The 19,795-nt window shown below is 36.7% G+C and overlaps 1 long non-coding RNA gene across 1 annotated transcript; it reads left to right on the forward strand.

Annotated features, from left to right (window-relative positions):
- The first annotated feature begins 1,854 nt into the window (after positions 1-1,854).
- LOC149966645 (uncharacterized) lies at positions 1,855-9,520 on the forward strand. The gene is made up of 5 exons (XR_016480340.1): positions 1,855-1,889; positions 7,546-7,617; positions 8,279-8,317; positions 8,784-8,834; positions 9,435-9,520. It is a non-coding gene; the product is annotated as an uncharacterized LOC149966645 (long non-coding RNA).
- Positions 9,521-19,795: the final 10,275 nt, after the last annotated feature.

Consider the following 19,795-nt stretch of genomic DNA (forward strand, 5'->3'; position numbering starts at 1 on the left):
TTTAATTAAAAACCGCTAGAATAGCAATTGTTGACTTGTCAGTTTCGAAGAAAAGTCATCAAATTCTTAATCTCGATTTTGGTGATGCACGTGAGGGTATATAGATAAACAAAATCCAGTCTTATATTTCTTAAATTTTAACGATCATGGGATGATATATTTACGACAAAATTGTAGCGTTGTTATTCTTGAAAATTGATCGTACGTGCGAAGGAACATTGCCCTCCAAATCAATTGCTAAAATAATAAGAGCCAAAGTGATTAGATGAGCTTATAAGATGGCACTAACGAGTAAGCTGTAGATTAAAAGAGTGCGATATGTTATAATATTTAATTTTTTTTGCACTTGGACTAATTGGTGGAATGTCCCTGATTGCGGATAATTTTATTGATAAAATTTTAAATACTTTCATGCCCACGATAGTTGTAAGCGTAGGAATTAAGGATAACACGTAGATGGCGCCTTATTTATAAACATAATTAGAGTTAAACTGCAAAATAATTATACAAATATGTTCTTGAGATAATTTTAAAAACTCACATTGTTTGCGAGGAGACATGTAAATAATGGAATCAGTTTTTGTCATGGTGTATAAATGTAAAAAGATTGTTATTTAATTATAAATGTATTAAATGTACAAGAATATGTGCGATAGAACTATGCTAAAACTCCACTTTTTCAAGTGTGATGGAATTATTCTTAAGCCAATATAAGGCTTACCTCTGGGTGGACGTTTGTCCCCCTTATCAGCGAATATGTATATGCAAGATTTATAAAAAAAGTGTATATAAGAACACAATGTTTCTATGTTTTGGTATAGGTTTGTCGATGATATCTTCATATTTATTATTGATAATCCCCTAAAAGCAATACTTCATATTTTAAATAATTATGACACCCACATGAAATTTACATTAGAAGAACATAATATTTTTTTAGATATTAAAATTACCAATTCAAACAATTTCTTAAAAACTCAATTATACCAAAATCTCACCCATTCAGGACAATTCTAAAATTTTCGCTCCTTTCAACCATTTAAAATAAAATCTCACATGCATAGTTGCATTAATATATATAAGATTCCGAAATAAAACCAGTGGTTTTCAAAATAGCCGCATAAAAGTTTCCCGATACCACTCCAATTTGCATACTTGTAAATTATTGAAACAAAAAAAGGTTTAATTAAAATTATCTTGTGTTGGTAACTCCAATAACGCCCTTGAACGTAAATTGAAAAATATAAATGTTAATGTAGTCTATCAAAAAGGTGATACCTTTAAAACACTATTTAAAAATCCAACTGAAAATGTAATTAAAAACCTTAACAATAAGTTGATAAATAATTTATAAAATCGCATGTGGGGCATGCCCTGGATCTAACGTTAGAGAAACTATCAGTGTAACAGAGACCATACTACCGGAGGTCTATCATCATAGTGGCCTACGCCAGCGTCCACAGCCCGGACAGGTGACAAAATCGCGGAAAAATTAAAATTAACATATTCGGCAATTTAAAATAAGATAGTGATGGTGTTATCTCCCCGATATTTAAAACTGTACCATCAATTGTCCAACGAACGCTTAAGTTTAAACAAATATGACTTATCTATTATATTAATAAAAAACTAGAAACATGACGTCATTATATCTAATTTACAGAACTAATAAATAAGCATATTTGAACGTTGGGTGCCATTTAAGGACCACGTTTTTATTATTGTTTCTTTAAATGCATTTTTTATAAAATTCTAATTAAATAACAATCTCATGAGTTTTCCGTAATTAATTAACCTTTTAAAAATAACGTAAATAAGTCAAATTGATTATGTTTTTAGATGCAATCGAAAAATTCAAAATGTGCATGGTCGCGAAGAAAGCTTGTACAGTAAGTTGATTAATTTACTAATTTTGGTAAAACGTGATCTACCTTCTTTGCAAAATGATTATATTCAGTTAAAATCCTTGGAAGTTGAAGAATCGTTAGTTATAAGATATCAGTAGGATCTATTCATGTTTGAAGTAATCCGGAAAGGATCTACCACGAACCGGATCCGATAATAAAATTCTAAACTAGAATTGGGTCAGTCCGTGTAAAATCAATCGGTGTAAATACCACAACCTAACTTATTTTTTACTTGGATGTTGTATTTGAAAGAAGTTTGAAATAATGACGACTCTTTCTCTGAAGTAGGTCGTTTTATGCTTTTCTAATTTAAAAATCGAAGGTGACGTCATTTACGATTTATGGGTGTCCATTAATCCCCACCCCTCACCCCCAAAATATTTTTTTACCATTAGTGAAAGAAACTTTTAGAAGACATTTAGGGATCAAGCAATAGGCTTAGTAGGCATACACGTATTAGCCCGTAACTTGCCTTAAGCTAAGAGGGTATCCCAAAACAATGCTAGAGCAAACTCAGGGGCCCTTATGACGGTGAAGCCCTTTGCCTGTAACTTGCCATAAGGTAGGTGGAAGGAGATACAAAGCTAGAACAAAGTCAGAGGGCCCTAATAAAACTGAAACCTACCGGCCCGGAACTTGCTATAGGATAATTGGCAGAGTAGAGGAAAGGTTAGATCCAAGCTTCAGTTGTTAAAGGGGCCCCCTATCGGCCTGGAACTTGCTTTAAGGTAGAGGGAAGGTTGAGAAGAGAGAAGTGGAAAGTCAGGTATCTATTGCAGATTTGCAGTTGAAGCCTAGGGGCCCAGTTGCAGTAGTTTATTTAGACTTTTGGCACCCATAGGTGAAGAAAATATTAGTGCCCTCTTAAAACAATAAAATACAAACATGCACCAGTATTACGCATTGGTAAGATATGTTTCCGACTTTTTGGCCACCAAACATTTTTTCATCATTATTCTAACTTAATCTAACCTAAGCTTAGAAAATGAATAGACTTACAAGGAGACATCCCGAAGTGTAACCCACCGATTTCGTTCAAACTCGGGGGATTGGTAGACCTTCATGTATCATGAAAAATCCTAAATAACATGGGATTCTGACCGATTTGGGAAAAAATTTTAACAAATTTCAAAATTTCGAAAATCCCAAAATTTTAAAAAATAGATCAAAATTGACAAAAAAAAACAACAAAATTGATCAACTTTTGATCAATTTGAGGTCATAATCCCATGTTATTTTCAATGGGAAAATTTAATATTTTGTTGTCAAAAACATTTCTCGTTGCCATGGCAAAACGGTTGCCCATTGAATAAATTCCCTTTAGGATTTTTCATGATACATCCCCCGAGTTTGAACAAAATCTGTGGGTTACACTTCGGGATGTCTCCTTGTTAGCTGTGGCCAGCACTTAGCTCAAGTTTTCCAAGAAGACTCGCCCGGCTAGTGTACGTGAAAGACAAAAGGTACCATTAAGCGGCATTTGCTCTCTGCCGGCTTCCACAGCACCACTCTTTAAAAAGTGCTCATTCTGTAAGAGGCAATCGTTGCTTTCGAGATTTCACCTTCTGCATTTACCCTGGACAAATGCATACAAAGCGCACTTTTCGTATTCAACAGCAGAAAGAAGAAGCGCACCATAAACTAAATTAGTAGCGTCTCTACTGGTGTCTATGTAAGACATTATTTTTTAGTCCTGGAGACAGACACAAAAGATTACGTTGGTTGCGACATAATAATATTGTTTTTCTGGTCAAATGTTTTTGGACCATTTTATTTTCAAGGCCTCTCGGACTCTTAAAGGGATATATTGAAATTCAAAGTGCCCCCTCCCCTAATGCGCGCACCTACTTGGCCCAAGAGGTAAATACGCCCCTACGCAGGTAGAAGTTTATCCCCCACTGTTTAAACACTAACTATGATTTTCTATTTAAATTCAGTCTAGGTGACCACTTTTACTTATTATAGAATAATGTCATTGGACGGGGAGGAAGTGGTATCTCGTTTGTCGATTTGATATGAACTAACGCAAATATAAATTTTTAGAACTAAGAATTTTAATTTAAGAAATTTATAGTTTTACGTAACGTGGGAAACACGAACAAGTATATTTCCTACTTAAGCTATAAGATAACAGATTGTTACTCATTTTTCATATTAAACTACCTACAAATTTTAAAACATGGCGCTAGAGTCTAGATTTTAGCAGAATTGATATACTTTTAAATTGACAACAGAACAACGGTAACAACTGTATTATTCTAGGTGAGAGTTTCACAAATTTTATTTTTTATCCTGTTTAGAAGAACCACCAATAGGGATATTTCCTAAATCTAAAATTATTGACTATTTAATTTGTACTAAGAATTTGAACTCGGGCCGAAAAATACAAAGGATCCAATTTAGACAAAGCTGGAAAATATCCCACAATGAACGTTAACACAATAATAATATAATTTAAATAAGACAAAGTTTCAAACAAATAACTTTGATTTAATAAACGGAGAGTAATAACGTTTTGTCTATGGTAGTGGGACAAAAATGTTTTAATAAAATACTACGAACCAAAATTTAAAATGCAATCTAGATAATCTAACAAAAGTCTAAACGGTCATTATGGTCGATCTACCACGTGCTCTAAACCCTCCGCTGAGGCTCGGGCCGCTTCGTCTTCGTCGCCTTCCAAGGATATCGGGGTTGGTGACCTAGTCACCGTCCTTGCTGAACTAAAGTCCTCCCGTCGCATTATTCGTCGTATCCCTAAGGGTGCCAGACACGTTGCGGCCTCGGCTCTATCGACCATTATTAACAACGTCGTGCAGAATAATTCGGCGCAGTGTTGGAAGGCTTTATTCTGCTTTGCTCCGGCGTGTTTTCAGGTTACCTTCGTTTCTGAGGGTACACCTGTCTCCTTAGCAACCTCGGTTAAGCGTGACATCGTGGGTTTTCCGGACGGTCTCGTTCTCCCTTCCGTTTCGCGCAAGTTCTCGGCCCGTCATACGGTTCGTTCTCAACAAAGGAACATCGTTAAGATCGTTGAAGCTAAGCTCGCCGACGGGGACGTTTCCGGTGCCGTTCGCGTCGTCTGTTCGGAAGACTCTTTCGCTCCCATTGATTCCGCTACCTGTGTCATTTTAAAAGCCAAGCATCCCTCTGGTGCTGATCACCAAGATTATCAGTTTGAAGCGGTTGACTGGTCTCTCCCTAGCTTCATCGCTTCGGAATCCAATGTCCTTCCCGCCTGGTTCGGCGAGCGGGTTAAATTGCCTCAGCCCTCAGCCCTCAGCACGTCAAGGATTTACTTGGGGCTGATGTGGGGATTGCGGGTGACTCCCTACTCAAGGCCATCACCAAACTCTGCAACCTGATGTTCGTCGGCCTCGTTCCACCGGAAATCTGCCCAGTCCTTTATGACGCTTCCCTATGCGCCCTTAAGAAGAAAGATTGGCATAATCCGGCCGATTGCTGTGGGTAGTACCATTCGCCACATTGTCGCCAAATTGGGATGCGCGAACTTAATGCCGACCCTTGGCCCCCTTCTTCGCCCGACGCAGGTTGATTTCGGTACCCGTGGGGGAGCAGAAGCCACAGCCCATGCGGCTCGCCAATATGTAAATCACCATCACCAGACCGTGAGAATCTTACTTAAAATCGACTTCCTAAATGCTTTCAACATGGTTCGTCGCGATCGCCTCTTGGAACGCGTTTACAACGAGTTTCCCGATTTGTTCTTGTTTCTTCGCCAATGCTACAAAACTCCTTCGCATCTCTCCTACGGCGAATCTTCAATCCCTTCATAGCGTGGGGTTCAGCAATGTGATCCATTGGGACCACCACTCTTTTGCCTCCTAGTCCAGCGCGTGGCATCCAGTATGAGGTCGGAATTAAATTTCTGTTACCTAGACGATTCTTCGCTGGGTGGAAGCCCAGAAGTAGTTCTTAATGACTTAATCCTTCTACAAGAGCTTTCACTCGATGCCGGCCTGTCATTGAACCCGTCAAAATGTGAGCTTCTCGTCCTCCATTCGGGCGATCACGACGATGATCACTTTCGATCCACGTTTGACTTGGCAGCTCCTGGTATTACGGTCGTCGACCGTACCCGCTACATACTTCTGGGAGCGCCACTTTCGGACGAGGCGATTTCTGCCTGTCTTGCCCAGAAAACCAACGCTCTATCGGTCATGGCTAGAAACCTCCAACAGGTGTCGGTTCATCATGGGTTCTTCCTGCTTAAGAACTCTTTGGCTATACTGAAGCTCTCCTACCTACTACGTAGTGCTCCGGTGTGGCGAGGCGCCTACGATCTTCACTATTTCGATGAGACCCTCCGGGTTGCTCTTCAAGAAGTTACCAATATTTTAATGGATGAAGGTCCATGGGTGCAGTCGTCACTTCCCATATCCAAAGGAGGCTTTGACATTCGTCACGCGTCCCAGCTCGCCCTGCCTGCCTTTCTTTCATCGCAGTCCAGCGTGGCGGATTTAGTCCGTCAAATTATCCCCCCCTTCCATAGTCGCATCTTGGGACCAGGTTTTTCGTGACGCTCTTCAGCAATGGGAGCTTCTCTCGGAATCCACTTTCCCTTCTCAAGATCATTGGCGGCACCAGAACACTTGGGAAACACCTTTTTTCGACTTGAACACCAAGCTATTGTCTGAAGGAGCCTCGTCAGATCGTGATGAAGCGCGTCTTCTCGCAGTTTCTTCGGCTGAGTCCGGTGCGTGGCTAAATGTTCTTCCGTCTCCTTCTCTTGGAACCCATCTCTCTGATGATTCCTTTCGCGTAGCCGTCGGCTTTCGGTTGGGAGCTACAATTTGTGTGCCACACTCCTGCGTTTGTGGTAGCCTGGTTGACTCCTTCGGTTCTCATGGCCTCAGCTGCAAAAAGAGCTCGGGCCGTCGCTCCCGCCACAGTGCCGTCAACGATATTTGGAAACGGGCACTCGCGTCCGCGGGTGTTCCATCTATTTTGGAGCCGTCTGGATTGTCTAGGGACGACGGAAAACGGCCAGATGGTTTGTCTTTAATCCCGTGGACCGGAGGGAAATCCTTGGTATGGGATTTCACCTGTAGCGATCCTCTCGCTCCTTCGTATTTGAGTTCTTCTTCAACAGCCCCTCTCTGGGCCGCTACCCAGGCTGAAACGAAGAAGAACTCCAAATACTCGGCGCTTGAGCACCGCTATATGTTTAAACCGGTGGCCATTGAAACCCTTGGCTCCTTCGGCCGCGAGGGTTTGGCGCTGATCCACGCCATAGGCCGTAGGATTCGTTCCGTCACTGGTGAACCGCGCTCCGTTTTATACTTGATCCAGCGCATCACGGTCGCCCTTCAACGCGGTAATGCCGCTTCGGTGTTGCACACCTTCCCGCCGGGTGCTTCCCTGGAAGACTATTTGGTCCATCTCTAGTTTTTTTTGTAAATATCAATTAAAATACTTACAATGGAAAAAATATATCGGGTTCTCCTTCTTAAAGAGGCATTTCCCTGAGTGCGCCTTTGAGGTATAATTTGGGGCGATAACGGAGATCAGTAGCTTAAGCAACAGACCACTTCCCACGTCAAAGTTGGGATTAAATAAATAGTTTTAAATCATATAAAAATATCCGGGTTTGAAGTCTTGTTTTTCATTATTTCAGAAAGAAGAGGCGGATAAATTAGAAGCTATTCTGATGAAATATAAGGCTTGTCCAATGCCTGACGACAAAGCCGTAAGAAACGCTATCTTCAAGCACTAATTTTTTTAAGATAATATTTATTTTAATGCCATTTAATCGGGTGATGGGACTAAAATGCGTAGGAGGGTGGTTGAAACCCCTTCATGCCACGCCAGCCAATAGCTCCCTACACCAACTATTATGGTTTACCTCTACAAGTTTTTATGGATAAAACTGAATCTTGCTATTTATTTTGTTAAATATGCTTTATCACAGTTGTAGCCTGCATGTCATCCAGCCTATAATTAAAGCGGAACGGCCAAGCGATTTGCGAACTATCCTAACTTTTAAAATCGCGCCATTTAAACTTAGGTCTCGTATAACTGGAATGAACCGCGCGTGCAAAACAAATCTTCCGTGTCTTCAGCAGCGCGCGCGCTTTTATGTTTTTTTTTCTGTCTCACCGGTTTCTCACCAGGTGTCACAGCGGACGCGTGCTTTTCAATTTCCAAAAATTTCTTCATTTTATTAAAAATTAACCATTTAATATTTTTGTATGCGGTTTTTGCCATAAATTTTAGTTTTTAACGGGCTATAGGGCTATCTAACCGGTTAAAGCTTGACCGTTCCCCATTAAGAATTTATTTTAGTTTTCTCTTGATTAACTAATATACATTATACCTATTTTAGAAAATACAATTTAATTTTTTTTCAGGAAATGAAAACGCATCTCTGTAATTTGGGGAAAATAAAGGTAAGAATGAGCGCCATCTTGAACTGAAGTGAAATTTTAATGTAAAGAAGCAATCAACTGTTAATTCGATGAGAAAAGATGATTGAAAATTTCTAGTATTATTCACTTGAAGTGAAAACTGGGTATGATGTTGCAATATCTTTGCCAGTTTTGGTTACAAAAACGATACTTAGTTTCAAAGGATGTAGTCTTACGAACTTTCCATATAATTGCTCTGTAGGATTTAAGGATTTACACCAAATAAGACTAAGTGGCGTCAATTTTATTTCTTATTGGTCTCAGAATGACCTTAAGCTTCGTGAGCAAAAATGATTTTTTTCCAAATATTGATATTTTCGACTTTTATTATTTGAGCAATCCTGGCACGAATATGTTTAGTCTTTTTCTTTTATTTTCTCCCGCGAAAGAAAAACTTGTGTTCTTTGACAACATTTTTAATCGTTTGTCGCGTTTCTTTGCCTCGTAGGAAGTCCTTGATGAGTTGTCTAAGTATACTAGCAAAATTGGAGCCCTAATGGTAAGTTGATCTCCTAATAAAATTCAATGTGAGAACCTGTGATTGATATCATCTATTTCACACCTATTGTGATACTAAGGAGTAGATTAGCTACGATGATAGAAACAGTAGTTGTAGAATATCGTACACTTAACATATCTGCTATATTAACGACGTGCATAGTCTTATTTTACATCAGAATTGAAACCAAACGACTTGTAAAACGATTAAGATTTGACATCCCCAAAATCTACATATCATATGATGAAATCAAATATGTACACTCAAAAATTGCTCAAAATTAGATGGTCCCTAGAACACTGTGCCAACATTTTCTATTTGCACAACACATTTTACTCCCGCTTAGTTGAAAAATCATGGTTGATTAACTTCATTTATATTTTTCTACAATCTTATCGTTTCTAAATAGATATGTTTAAAAGTTAAGGCAGACAAAGCAAGTGGCAGGCCATAGGTTGGCGGGTAAATGTTTGAAACATCTAGATTTTATGACCCCATTCATCTGTAATAATTATATCAATACAACCTTCGTCGTTATATAGATGTCGATAGACACGTAAAACAACTTTCATGTTTAACAGTTTATAAATTTATTTTCAGAAATGCACCAAATAAAACCATCGAAAAATATGTTTGCTGTTTAACTCAAAACTGTAGTGTATATTTTCATTTTAAATTCAAAGAGCATTAATGAAATTCTAATTTACACGTTTTTTTAAACAATTATATAGTTAATTTAAGCCAATTAATCAGAGGGCGGGAATCCAATAGAAATTTTGCTTTTCTCGGTGATTCAAGTTAAGTTTTCATAACCTGGGCTTAAAGCTCTATTTAAGAGTTTTCGTCAGTTAAAAATGCCCCGACTCAGGTCCCGAAACCAAAGGAAACGTCATTCTTGAGTTCGAAATAAATATATTATATCACTAGTTTACTAACGAATTACAAAGGTTTATATCTATTTGTACTCTCGATCGTAGTTTACCTTTTTGAATAGATTGAAGTTCCATGAGACAAATCGTTAGAGTTACCTCCATCGATTTCTACTATGTGGGGAATGAAGTTTTTTTAAAAACAATGTAACAAATTTCATATTCAAAGAAGCCCAAATGAGGCGTTGCTATAATTCAATGACATGATATCATAGATTCTGATTAAGTTACCGTTATCTGTTGTTTACATTGAAAATCATTATCTTTTTAAAAATCGAAAATTTTCAGTAGATTAAAATTTTACATGTATTATATATTTAAAAAAGATCAACCTTTTTTCTAGGTGTTGTTTATATTATTGAAATTTTAGACATTATTTTTTCAAAGCAATATTCGAAGTCAAGCATTAAGTGAAAAATATTTAGGTTCGTGTCATTTTTCAAATCGACCAAATATCATCTAAATACTTTCTTGACCACAGTCAAATGTCCCTTTTTTCGGGTAATTTGTCAACAGCAGTGAGCATTAATACGAAATAGGGTCTTGACATCAGCTGTGAGTTTTCCTATTGAGAAAAGATTTTGCCCCAAAAAAAGGAGCAATTACCAATACAAATATAGGGCTGGAGATTGAAGTGGCTTCGGTATTGAGATGGTCAATTCTTGTCACTCTACTATGATTTCATGAGCAACGTTTGGAAACGAAACCTTTTTTCTGGCCAAGACCTAGTTTTAAATTACAACTTTTCTATTGAACAAAAATAAATATATTAACAGCGAGTGATTTAATTGGTACTATTACAAGATTAGTCGATAATTATAACTGATTAGAATGAGCAATCCAGAAACCGGTTAGTGACTCAAATCAAGGCAAAATCCTAGTTAATTGACTGATTAACTTGAATCCTTGTCAGATTTCAATTGGATATTAAACGTGCTTTTGGCCCATTCAATAACAATAAGATATTAATCGGAAGGGGTTTCCGTAAGCTTAGGTTTTAAACTCGAAAGTAATAGACTCAATAGTAATAAAGGGTGTACTTCTATTTAATAATGTGGTAAACAAATTTAATTGTCTGTTAAAGTTTCATGAAATCCGTAAAAGGATTTATGATAATTAATGTATCTAGCTGTAAATCACTTAAGGGCTTATTTAAAGGTCACTTTTAAAACGACTAAAAATCAATATAACGTCCCTTAATTGTGCGCTAGCTATGCGAAGGTTTGGTTTTAGTCACTTACGAGGAGTGTACCCGAGGTGTAAATCACTAATTTTGATGAAACTCGGGGGTATGTAGACCTTGGGGTTACATGAATTTTCACCAAGGGAAAAGTTACGTTCGGCTTCCGTTTTGCTATGGCAACCAAAAACGTTTTTGACATTTTAAAATGAAAAAATCTACATTTAAAAAGCATGGGATTTTCTCGGTTTCACAGAGGGGCTACTTGATGAATTTAACCAAAAATTGTTCAAATTTAGCATTTTAGTAGAAATTTAAATTTAAATTTTTTTTTTTAGTTTTAAAATTTTTTCACTGGTTACCCCCTGTGAAACCGAGAAAATCCCATGCTTTTTTAAATGTAGATTTTTTCATTTTAATTTGTCAAAAACATTTTCGGTTGCCATAGCAAAACGGAAGCCCAGCGTAACTTTTCCCTTGGTGAAAATTCTAGTTACCCTAAGGTCTACATACCCCCCGAGTTTCATCAAAATCGGCGATTTACACCTCGGGTATACTCCTCGTTAGCGTTAAATAGAGTAATGATTTATTGATTTTGTTGAGACGATCTGCCGGCATCGTGGTCTAGTCCCCCGCACGAATTCTTAAAGGTAGGCCACAAATGTTGTAGTCACTGTTCAGGTATGCTGAAGTCCCCCTGAGCCTAGCTTCAGCAGCCGCTATTGGGGGAAGGATCAATTTTTTTAATAACATCGGACGTTTTAGGGATTTTTGCGATATCTTTATGTTGAAAGGGTTTACTGTCATTCCGTAAGGTAGATTGTTAGAAATCCCCTCAGCAAGTATTAATGGAAAAAAATTGCAGAACTTGGTGATAATCTCTTTCATTTGTGCGAGGATAGCTAACAAACTGAACGCTTGGCTGGGGTCAAACCAGACTCTTTTTGCTGTGAGGCGAAAATGCTTACCACTCCGCCACCCGTCTTTTTGCTCCTGAATTTGACAGTATTGTACCCAAATTAATTATTCAAGACTTTGCTAGTATTTTGACCCCATTACTATATCTTATTATTTTATGATTTACTTATGGACGGTATCCTTCTATTCTTAAGAATATAAAAAATCCTATTCATAATAAAGGTGATATTGATTAACCGCATAATTAAAGACCAATATGTCTACTATAAATGTTTTAATATACGGTTGCACCATTTCGTAAAAAAATATTATTAAATAAACCAAGGATCAATTTAATTATCATTATTCCATCTTTTACTAAATGAATTAGCATATCTGGACGAAGGTATCAACTCAAGTTTACACGCAGATGATACACTCTATAAAAGAAGGCGATACCATTTTAAGATAATGCCCAACGCCTATCTTTAAAAAACTTAACCCTCTAAAACTTTAAAAAAATTAAGCTGATTTCTGTTTGCCACCAAACTTAACTCATTCCGTTTCATTCCCATTTCCATTTGGTATTTATCTCGTGTAATCATTAAAGTGCCATTTGAACAAACAGCAAAATCCATTTATACAATAATTCCACGTCATGATATATTTAAATTATCGGCTTCTAAATCAACGTTAAAATTGAAAACACGTAAAAGGAGGGCTATATGTAATGAATTAATTATTATTCGTATTAATAATTGCTGCTGGTTGGCTTTTCTATATATGGAGGAGGATGGCATTTCGTCATCGCAAAGTCGGTGGAATAAGAGTCTTTAGTATAAAAGGAACAGGATGCAATTAGCCCAAAACGATTGACCGCTCAAAGAATAAATGCCTCTAAAATAAACACCAATATTAATGAGCATTGCGTCGTTTATAAGGCCATATTTCCACTATCAGAACGGCTTTGGTATAAATTAATTTGTGACTAGCGATAAATTATGTCTCGATTATATATTGCGGCTCTGTTTTTGGTCGTTGCTCTGGCTTATTTCGTTCCTTCGGCTGATTCAACCGAACTTTGTGAGAAAATTCCGGAGCCATTTTATCCCAAACTACGAAAACTTTGTAGTAAGTCTATTTAATTTAAAATACTTTTTTTTCTAAAATATGCTCTATAGGGTGTTTCAAAAGGTTATACAAAAGTTTAAAGAGCTGTAGGGGGTGAGTTGAGAAGTATGCCTGTTTTTCCCCCATTATACTACGACTAGTTTAAAGAGCGCAAGAGAGCTTCAAAGTGTGGCCTACAAGCCCCTGGAATTAGGCTGCAACAAGCACAACACCAAGCAAAATGCGAACATTCAGGTTTGGGTTCATATGATAGGTAAAAAAAGATTTTGTAAACAAATCGAGGTAACCAGCGTAAAAAAGTAAACTTAAACAGTAACGGCGTGATGGACCGCGATTTCTCGCAAATTCATCTTACCCCTGAAGTCGCATTTCCCTGCTTCTGGGTTTTGGCTTGTTGCAGCCTAATTCCAGGGTCACACTTTGAAGCTCTCTGGCGCTCTTTTAACTCATCATAGGAAAATGAAAAAAAAAAGGTATATTTCTCAACTCACCCGCTAAACTCCTCAAAATATTTGTATAACCTTTTGAAACACCCTGTATACAGTTTAACTCGAAACGCTACTGATTTTGATTGAAGTGAGCTGAAAAACTGCGTAACAAAACCCAATGTGTTGTCCTGCGCTATGTAAATACGGAATGTGTTTATGGCCTAAATTTTAATGATAACGTATTTGCAATCTATCAGGCTCTGTTTAGTAGCCTGAGAGCACCTTTTAAATGTTAAACTACTAGAATTAGATTATTTTAAAATTGGGGCTATTGGGAATTCTTGATTTTTGCTGAATTATCATTTAAAAAATCACAATTTTTTAAGTTGTGTCCTTATTTCCCCATAAATTTTTAATTATAGTGGTGATATATGACGGTAACTTCAAGAACAGACAATCTTCCATTGCGCGTTCGCTGCAGGTTCCTAAAGCTATCTCAGTGACTCTTACGTTAAGTGTAATTGTGTTTATTATACTTGGATAATCAAAAACGTATATTTGCAAAGGGCGCGTGCGGATAGCGCAAACGATCATTGACCGGCCGAGTCTATATTCGCTAATATCGTTAAAAACTAATATTTTGTTAGTCTTATTTTCAACAAATACACGTTGTATTTTAAGATTATCCCAGTTGCAGTTACATATTTTTACCATCAAACTGAATTAATTGCTTTCATGTGGCCTTCTACATAGTTATCTTTACGTTATATTCACTTTTTCAACACTTGCTCTTTAGGTCACACAAAAGTTTCGACTTATCAGCTTGTTTGGTTGCTTTTTGGTCACTTAATTTTAATTTAATTTATTTAATATTAGTAATACAATGTCGAGAGGTTTTGTTTCGAGGACTAAGTCATCTGGCGATTTGTAAGCCCTCGTATATTATTTAACCAAACATGAAAAAGATAAAAAAAACAAACCAATATATACACGCAAAAAGAAAAAAAAATACTTGTAATAACGACTAATATCAAACATTAAAAATTAAAGTAGAATTAAGGTATGCAATCTAAAGTTTTTTTCTTCAGTAACATTTTAAAATTATGTACCGTAGGCACGGATGAAATTGATTTTTCTAAGCAAGTTACCGGCTTTGTATAATACAATTAAACTATTGTAGTAGTACAGTTGATTAATGTTTAAAATTTTGGCTTTTAGAAAATAATCTTTGGTATGAGCGTGATAAGGCAGTTTAAAAATAGAACGTAATATCCTTTTTTGCAATATTTGTAAGCGACCGATGTTGTACTTAGAGGTATTACCCCAAATACTTATGCCATAAGTAAGAACCGAATTGAACAACGCATGGTACATCTCTATCAGAGTTTTCCGAGGTAGAAGGTTTTTAGTTATAAAAACTAAACCACAAATTCGCGCAAGCTTTTTGCATAAAACATTAATATTTCGTTCCAGGATAAGTAAGGGTCATACCAGATACCCAAATATTTATATTTTTCAACTCTTTTCAGGGGAAAATTATTTATTTTAATCGCGTTTTCATTAAGATTTACACATTTACCTCGGTTACTAAATACCATATATTCGGTTTTATCTATGTTCAATTTAAGGCCATTATTAGTTAACCAATCTTGAATTGCGGATAGAAAATTATCCATTATATTGACTATCGTATTTATGCATTTTCCCGCGGTCAAAAGGAGCGTATCATCAGCGTACAGAAAAAGTAAGTGTTTAGGTATTATATGTACTATATCGTTGATATAAAGATTAAATAAAATGGGGGAAATTATTGAGCCTTGAGGGACCCCTGATTTAAGACAGGCTGGTGACGATAAGTCACTGTTCGCACGGGTGTAACAAAGTCTATTGGAAATATAACTTAGTAGCCACTTACCTGGATTGTATCTATTTGCTCTCGCTTCCATTTATACAACGGCCAAGTGAAGGTGGTTTTACAAGGAGGGGCTTCAGCTGGAGCCGACGCTGGTGCTGCAGGAAGCTTTCTTCCGAGTTAAAGCCTCTGAGCGAGAGGGAGGGGTTGGCAAAGACGATTCCCAGTTTCACCAACTCTGAGGAAAGCAGGGGGCAACTGACCCTGCCTCCCTTGGCAATAGAAGGACCAAAGACAGGTTAATCGCACTTCAGAAACGTGTAGAGTAAACTTGTAGCCGTGGCTCCATTCTGTACAATCTTCACGCCAGCAAGGTCTCCTTGCACATTTTTAAAGGGTGGCTTAACCCGTCAAATCTTGCTCATTTATAATTTAAAAGAAGTTAAAAAGACCACTTTTGCAAAATAAAAAGCCGCTTGAATAGGGTTTTTTTTATAAAATTTTAGAACATTTAGTTTCCGATTATCTGTTGTTTGATTATATTTTGCTCGTTTATTTGGGTTAAGACTTAACTTTATCAAAATCCGTTAAACGATCAGTTCTTTTGATTTTGCCAATATACATCTATTGTCCACTGATTTTTTGGCAAGAGACCTGTTACAGTAGAAGATATGTCGGCAAAGTATCGATCTTGTTGATTGTAATGCGCCGCTTCGTAGCGTACCGTATACGTTCGGATGTACTGAGTTTTGCGCTTTTGATTGATTGAATAAAAATATTTTTTTGATCAATGCTTTGAAAACTCATTGGATCAACCGGTTTGGTAATCAAGTAAACAACTTCAGTAGAAAGTAGAATCAACAGGTAAATTTTTTCAAAATGAGCGTTAAAATTAAATAGTGCTCAAGATAAGTTGGGCTTGTTTAATTCTTTTTGAAAATGAAATGAGTTAATGCGTAAATTCTTTATTTAAACCGAGACAGAAAGAACAGCTGCCTAAGCATTTTTTAAAAAGAGACGTGAAGTGAGTTTTTTAAAATTTTATGTAGCTTAAAAATTGATTAGATGAGCTTATAAAAGGGCACAAAGTGGTCCTAAACTAGTTGGCAAGCTTGGCAATATATACCTCTCCTCGGAAGAATTAGCCCTTGGACGTATTAACTATTGGACACGGCATTCAACGATATATCGCCGTATTCAGAGCGGCCACCTAAAAATGTAATCCCAGTCCTATCCTGACCGGTAGATTATTTTTATTATAATTAAAATAAATATTACAAATATCAATATCAATAAAACAAAAAACCAACTTTAGACCTAACACGTTATTAAATTAACAAAGCAACAGAAATGAGAAATATAAAATACAAAATTAAAAATTATTAGAACGCTCACGAAACAAAATATATACGTGCAAAAAACTATTTTAAAGACCAAAAACAACCATTGTATTATATCTCTTAAGCAATCAAATAAATACGAAAAACAAATGTTCAAGCGAAAACGGAAACTGTAAGTGAAATCACTAATAAAAACTGCGTGGGCTCACCACGACCACCCAACGAAGCCCGTAAAAATCAATACATATAAAACAAGACGTACGACGGTCAGACTACACACAATCATTCTAATGTGTTAAGTTTGTTTGAGCTATTCACAGCAACCTGCAACGCCGGTATCACAACCAATATATATCCACAGTCACACATAATTGTATTTACTCTTATTTGTTACTTTGAAAGCATCGAAGATTCCTTCGATCAGAGTCACTCTTATTTTTTACTTCTGATCACACTTATTTGTTACTACTAGTCAGCCGTTGAGTGTCACACTTATTTCTTCTGGTTATACGACAAAGATTAGTTTGATCAGTTTCATACTTATTTTTACTTCTGATCACACTTATTTGTTACGTTAAGTGTCACACTTATATCTTCTGGTCGTACGCCGAAAACTAGGTCAATCAGTGTCACACTAAATTGTTACTTCTGGTCTTACGTTGAAAGCGCGGCGCACTCTGAATGGCCTTGAAAAACGCTAGAGGGAAACGGGCGCGTAGACCTCTATAAACACGCGGATTTACAATGTTGGGGCAAAGTGTAAGAACCGAGGGGTAAGACACTCTGCGAACTCGGTGTACACTGCCGTACCTTTGACAGTGCTAAATGGAACTCGCGAACTCTTGAAAATATGTACCTTTAACAGTGCTAAATGCACGAACTCGGTGTACAGATTATCTGAGACTGTCTTACCCCTCGGTAAGAACCGCGTTCACAGTTTCTTGAATTTTGAAAAAAGGTCACTAGGGAAAATCCGCCGTTACGGTTTGCGTCAACATAAAGTCGGCGTTGAGTCGGGGTGTTTTTTTTTTGAACGCTCACCGTCACGACGGTTTTAAGTTAGCACAAACCAGTTTTCTCAGAAATTTGATTATTGTAACGGATACGTGCGGTGTAAGTTTGTGACGTGTGTGTAATGCTTACGTGTAGTGTGTATGAAGGTTGTGTTTGTGTTTTGTATGTACGGGCTCTCTACTCTCCAACTTCAACGTATTAATTTTGGGACGGACCGAGTGCTGAGGGTTAGGATAAACGTCTCAGCGTCCAAATGGCAGGGTTTCCACCAAATGTTCAGGGTATACGTCTTATTATCAATTTGCGTTAGTATCGAGCGGGATTCAAACCCTAGCCCTCCTGCATGACAGGTGAGCGTTCTACCACAGAACCACCATGGTACGCTTCACTGAAAATTATAAAGGTCAAATCTTGTTTTAGAGATAAAAGGATTAAAGGGTAGAACCCCTGGGTGGTCCACATAGTTAGTTTTTTTCTATCGGTATTTACTTTTGAACTATTAAGGGTCATTTATGAATACAATTTTAAGTTGTGTACAACGCACTCTTATAAAAGCTTTTTCGTTTTGCTTACCTTACTCGTAACTTCGTAATTTATTTTCTTATTGTAGGATTTTGCGAACACGTTTTAGGTGTCGCGACTCTGATGAACTTTTGTTCCCGCTGTATGCGCTTGAGACATTAGACTAATCAGACGATAATGTTAATTGAAAAAAGAACAGTTTAATTATGCGATTAAATATTGGTTAAAATAATATGGTTACAACTATAAGTACTGAATAGTTAAGCAAAAAGGGAATATATAGTTTAAAGTATTACACGCTAAATATGTATTCTACATTGTACGCTCGCTCGCTCTTCTTCGCTTCTAAGCTTCAACTTCAAAACGCTAACTGAAACCAAAACTTTCTTTCGGCGAGAGGAGCCCTCTCTCTTAACTTTTTCCCTGCCCTTTTTCAGTACAGACTTTGGGACACCCCCAAATTCCGATCTTAGTCATGGCCCAATGGCGACCTGAAACGTCCGCTAGAAATGGGGATAGAAAATGGATTTGGGCTCTTTTTATTTTTCGCGCTTACGTGTTACATGAGAAGAAAATATAATAAGTATAGAGTACAGAAAATATAAACCAAGGTTACAAAAAATAAAACTTAAACAAATATAAACGAAGCCAAAAACAATTTCTACACTTATCGGCTTTAAATGTGTGATACATTTTGATTAATGTGGTTACGTTGGTTTTATTTATATTGAGATACGCGCTGTTGTTTATCCTTCAAGAGAGTTTTTTCTGCGCGTTTTAAGCCGGGAATTGTTAACGGTAAGGTGTTTTTGGTTTTTCTATTACAATTTTTATTATCGTGTGTATTTTGATTTATTTTATCTTGATTCCTAAGTATTTGAATTAACATTGCTTGGTTGGGTTATTATTTTATATTTTTCTAATGTTTATTTTTCTTGTTTATTTCGTATTTTATTACTGTGACTTTTTCTTGATTATATTTCTAAAATTTACCTTTTTGCTTGACTGGGTTATTATTATATATTTTCTATTGGTTATTTTTCATGTTTTATTTATGTTTTATTTCTTTTATCGAAGTTGTTGATAATGTGAGGGATAATTCAAGTCTACGATTTTTAATTTGCATTGATTTTTACCGGCTTTGTTGGGCTGTCGTGTTGAGCCCACGCAGTTTTTATTAGTGCTTTCACTTAGTTTTTGTTTTCACTTTAACTTTTGTTTTCCGTATTTGTAAGATTGTTTAAGACCTATAATATAATGGGTAGGTTTGTCTTTAAAATAGTTTCTCGCACGTATAAATTTAACGTTTCGTGAGCGTTCTAATGTTAATTGTGTATTTTCTATTTCTCATTTCTGTTTCTTTGTAAATCTAATAAGGTTTTTGGTCTAAAATTGGTTTTTGTTCCATTGATATTTGCAATTTGTTTAAGACAATTTGATTATAATAAAAATATTCTACCGATTGGGACTTCACCGGGAGTACATTTTTAGAAGGACGCTCTGAATATTCCGAAATATTGTTGACTACCGTGTCCAGTAGTTAATACGCCCAAGGGCTAATTCTTCCGAGGAGAGGTATATTTTGGTAAGCTTGCCAATTGTTATATTGGTTTTGAAGTTAATTCCGCTCTGGTTTTAATATAAAAACCCATTACACTGCGTATTGGT

The sequence above is a fragment of the Leiobunum rupestre genome, chromosome 1, assembly GCF_980474605.1.
Source record: "Leiobunum rupestre chromosome 1, qqLeiRupe1.1.hap1, whole genome shotgun sequence".
NCBI lineage: Eukaryota > Metazoa > Arthropoda > Arachnida > Opiliones > Sclerosomatidae > Leiobunum > Leiobunum rupestre.